The sequence below is a fragment of the Rhagoletis zephyria genome, unplaced genomic scaffold (assembly GCF_001687245.7).
Source record: "Rhagoletis zephyria isolate East Lansing unplaced genomic scaffold, Rhagoletis_zephyria_1.1 Rzeph_scaffold_01063, whole genome shotgun sequence".
Lineage (NCBI taxonomy): Eukaryota > Metazoa > Arthropoda > Insecta > Diptera > Tephritidae > Rhagoletis > Rhagoletis zephyria.
The window spans coordinates 107,291-112,460 of record NW_016158147.1 but is presented as its reverse complement, the minus strand read 5'-3'; the positions used below and the strand labels follow the sequence as shown (position 1 = coordinate 112,460).

Below are 5,170 nucleotides of genomic sequence, written 5' to 3'. Positions count from 1 at the left end.
ATATTCTAAATAGATTAAAACACATAAATATCGATAATATAAACGAATTCCTAATTTAACCATGCCACCACTCTATTCTAATGTATCAGTAGTTCATTTGGCTCAATATTATGACAATGCAGCAAAAGTTATTTAATATAAAAAATCACCTTTCCATACTATTTTTGTGAAAGTTTTTCTCCATTGATAACCACGATATCTTTTATTTTTCTACTTTTTGAGTACAAAAATTATACAAATCCAGCAATTTTAAATATTAATATTGTTCTGAAAACACCAAGTTCTTTAAAAATTGCGATAAAACGAATTACTAAATTGGAGTATTTTAGATACTATTTCCCAACGAATAGTAGTATAAAAATTAAGATCGGCAGCACTGAAAATAAGCATGCCGATCTTGTCAAAATCACAACAAACACGTCGCTACTGACAACACCTTGTTATTATTCCACCATGCATACAACCATTTGAATTGTTTGGCCATTAGTTTGTTGCTGGCTTCGCTTGGCCTCCTGTCAGCCACCGCTTGTGTGTGTTTACTTTTTGGCTGATTGGTTTAGTGGGCAAAGCACGCGCTAAACATTTGTCAAGCATACCCGCCAAGTAAACGCACTGTCTGACACTCACTCACATGTAGATACATACATAACATACATACACCTTGAAATGTCAACAACATAATCGCACAACGGTACTTGTTACGTGTTGTCACAGCGCCGTCATCAACACGATCGTCAATTGGCGCTGGGCTATGGGGCACCAAAATGGCGTCATTATGCATCCTCGAGTAAATATTTTAATATTTTAATTAAGTTTTTTTTTTTTGATTTCCTCTAAAGTAACAATGCGCAGAATTACATACATACTTTCATCTCAAACTACAGTGAAACCCGCTAAGTGCGTCCGCTTTTCTGAACAGCTTTAACAGACTACATAAATTTTTCAAATTAAATTTTTTAGTCCACCTATATAGACTATAGTTTTCCTCTCCCTCTTTTCGATAGGCCTAATAGTTTATAAGAAATTAATTATTCATTCCAATTTTTTTATTTTTTTTTTAATATTTGTGAGGGAATTTTCGATGACTTTTTCACACAATTCGGGCAACAACTCGGCACTAACTTTCCATAACTTATCCTTCGATTGTTGTAATTACATTTCGTTCAAATCAAAGTCTTAAATTTCTCTTTTCCCGTTTTCGAAGAAATCTGCACCGATGACGCTGCCGGCTGACAATGCCGACGAAAGAGCAGCCTTTTGCGGATAAATGTCCCACAGAGCTCTCTTGAAGCAGCTGTTCTCCATGTCATTTTTGACAATTTTGGTTATTAACATAGCCGGGGTGGGATTACTTATGCAGGTTTTATTGTAATTATTATTTTTTATTAAGAGATGTCGTTATCAAATTATATTATTACATTTTAATTTAAGTGGCAATAAATATTACACAAAAACTGAGTGATATTGAACGTGAAAGTATTTTTTTTTTTAAGTGAGTAAAAAATGCGACTTTACGACGTGGTTTTTATTTGATGAGCCCCCCATTTTATAGATGTTGAATAACTTATAAATTAGCTACATAGCGTTTATTTATTCCTCCGATTAGTATTGACTGATTTATTTTTGATCTCTTAATTAAAATTTGGCTTTTATCTAAAAAATAAACAAACAAAAATTGGAGCTTACATTTATGTCTAGTATCTGAGCGAGGTTTTCCTCGAATTTGTGGTCTGCGCCTTGATGTTGTCACCGCTGAACAGAAAATAATTTTTTTATGAGAAGCTCTTTTGTCTGCTGAGAGACGACCGTTATAAGAAAACAACTTTTTTCTTATATATGTATTTTTTTTAAATATTGTGCGGACCTGGAATCGAATATGGACCCTGCTGAGTGCTAGTACACGCCCCTAACCACTTTCCCAGCTGATTTTTTATTCAAAATATAGTTTCTACTCAGTCGTGGTTTGTATGTTCGATATTCTTCCGTTTGAAGTTTAGATGCTTAATGAAGTGACTGACGGGAGGGCACCTCTGAGTGTCCGTAAAAATAGCCTTGAACATGCATACATATGTATTCATTTTGTGTATAATATTTCCTTTTTAATTCCACGTAAACTTTTCTTCCATTGCTTACTCAACTTGCAATGTTCATACTCACGGGTTCCACTGTTTGTTTAAATATTTAATTTTTCTAATCACATGTTAATCGATATGGCGCCCACAGCTGCGAATTTTTTCGCAATTACGAACAATTAATTGAAAACATCTTGAGGTAAATATGTATGTATGTATGTATGTACGGGTATAAATACAAAAATAATTCTTTTCTAAGTAAACTCAAAATAATTGTAATAAAAACAATAAACGCTAGGCTCAGCTAAATATTTAAAACGAGAAATTCACTAACACAAGAAGCTGGCAAACAAATGTACACAGTGTAAAATATGTATGTATGCATGCAGATTTACATACATTTAAGCAAATTGCAAATCAACGCGTAGATCACCACTCGTCGACAGTTTGTTGCTGAAGTTGTTGAAGAACAAAAAAAAAAAAACAAAATATGTAACAAGATAATTAATTTTCTTTTAAAAAATCTAGCATTGCAATTAAAAGTGTTTCTACACCAAAAAAAAAGGCGATACAGTCAACAAAAAATAAGTGAAACAACTACTAAAGTGTCTACATTAAATTTCATAGTGTTAAAATAACAATTTCATTATAAACAGCTATAAAAAGCGGCAGTAATCAAAAAACCCATAATTTACTTAGTAATCAACACAAATTTTCTACGGCAATAAATAGTTTTGAAAATACGCGTGGAAAAAAAAAAACAAAAAAAAAAACATATTCGTACATACGTAAATAAATTGATGAATATAAGAAAACAGCAGCAGATCGGCATTTAAAATTATTATAGTGGAAGAATCGCATTGCTGAAGAATAAGAAAAAAGTCATCGACTTTAATGATATAGAGCATAACAAAAAAAAAAAAGAAAATACACAATTAATTAAAGACTACAACTTATTCACACATTCTGTTCATGCGTTAATATTTATTATATACAACTTGAACAGCGCACCGAAAGCGCCATTAAAACTTGGCGTTAAAAAAGCAATTGTAATATAAAATTTTTACGGCAGCGCTTGCTCAAACAGCCCATAGTTCTGCGTATTAAACGTAGCTGAATTTCTTACAACTACTACGAAGGAAGGCGGCAACCGTTGTAACGGACAAATTCGCATATGTAAGTCTACAAAATTTTGTAATAAATCATAAAAAACTATATGGAATTTTATTTCAAATTTAGTAAATGAAATGTAGTAACTAACTGGTGTATAAAACAACATTAAATTAAATCAATTTTCAACTTGCTTTCAAATGAACTATATAAGTTTCGATAATTTTTTCTCGAAGACCTAAATATTAGTTGTGAAAACGTTTTTGGCTTGTTGTAATCTTTCCATTTCTTACTCTAGATCATATTGAAGTCACTGCTACCACAATAGCCGTTATTTGCAGATTAGATTTTTTAGATCATAACAGATTTAAAAAAAGGCCTCATAAAGGACTGAAAATAAATGAAAAATTCAAAATAACGACGATCTTTTATTTATCGAAAAAATAAAAACATAAATTAAACTTTTATACTTCATACAAAAAAATTAAAATAAAAAAATTTTCATTTTGTATTTAACTAAAATTTAAATTTTTGGTATTTAATGGTTATTTTTGGTCTCTGCTTTATTTATATATGCATATAAGTACTATTGGTACAGTTTCATAATATAAATTAAATGCCTAAAGCGAGTTCGTTCGCAATGGACGTACAAAATTATGACAAAGGTCTGTCTTTCATATCTGCTTCAAATTCATTGCTCATTTTGCTGGTTTCGCGGCAGATGACCCATGCAATCCCAGTAAGCTAAATGCCATTCCAAAGGGCCTTCTTGAGAGTCAAGAGGCCTTCCACTCTGCATTCCTTTGTCCTTTCTTTTTTGTATGGAGTGGCAAGAACTGAAGGTCTTCTACTTCCTCTACCCATAGAAGGGCTTCCGGAAGGGATTTTGTAGGAGTTCTTATAAAGCTGCTTCTTTAATTCATAAAACGCATACTTTTTTAATTTATTTAAGGTTCATATCAAATATGTTTTATTACAATCCAAAATGCACATTTAAATTCATTTGTAATAATTAATATAATCTTACACACTCACGTAAATTGTGAATAGAAAAGCCCTTCTAGAAGCCATGCAGGGAAGCACTTTTTCCGCCCTTCTTGGGTAGGTAGGCCTTTTAGAATGGCTTCACTTAAGAAGACCCACCAAAATTATCTACTGGGATGTTAACTCGTATGGATCTTTGGCATAGGAGGCTACACCATCCCCAGTTGATTTTTTTTGTGAGAAATTTACTCATTTGATTTATCACTGTTATTTTACAAGCACCATGGATCACTGAATAAAAAAATTGGCTCAAATGAAATTATAATTAATCTATTTGGAAGGGCAAAAACTAAGATGAAATATTAAAAAAAAGTAATTTTATTAATATTTTCATTTGCCTGATTTTTAGGGTCCAAAAATTTCCCAAAATTTAGAAAATTGTAATATGAATTCTAGGCTGAAAGCATAGCCAGTCGGCCGAGCTGATGCGGATCCACTCGTTAGTTCGGAATTATCTCGGGAATTTACTGAAGTTGATCCAGATTAAGTCCTAGAGTTCATACTCAAAACTAATATTGATCGGGGACATTTCGGATAACAACACTGACCAAAACGGACAGATGTTCGCTATTGTGAATGAAAAATTAACGAGTTTGAGGCAAACGAATTTAGCGTCCGTAGTATCCGAGGGGTCAGAGCTATGTACTATAACCCCTTAGATACCCAGGCATGCTGCACGAATGTGGTCTAGTGGTATTTCGTATTGAACAGGGCACAAAAGTAAATCAACAATCCTACCGCGAAAAAAAACCATTCAGTGCAAATAATTGGACGTTTCAATAACACTCGTGACCATCGCATAAATATCGCAAAGTCCAACGATTTTTAGAAAAAAAAAACTTCCCAGCTTCATTTCTTCCATGTCTATGGTCCATCCTCAAAGCCAAAGTATCAACTAAAAATATGAGACAGTCAACACCTTGAATAATGCCCTTCGCCGCCAC

At 32.7% G+C, this 5,170-nt stretch overlaps 1 long non-coding RNA gene across 1 annotated transcript in view; it reads left to right on the top strand.

The window, feature by feature from the left end:
• Positions 1-2,964, top strand: part of LOC108362658 (uncharacterized) — a 9,549-nt gene extending 6,585 nt beyond the window's left edge. Inside the window, exon 2 of the long non-coding RNA XR_001847502.1 lies at positions 2,601-2,964. This is a non-coding gene — a long non-coding RNA (uncharacterized LOC108362658). The remainder of the gene's footprint in view (positions 1-2,600) is intronic.
• Positions 2,965-5,170: the final 2,206 nt, after the last annotated feature.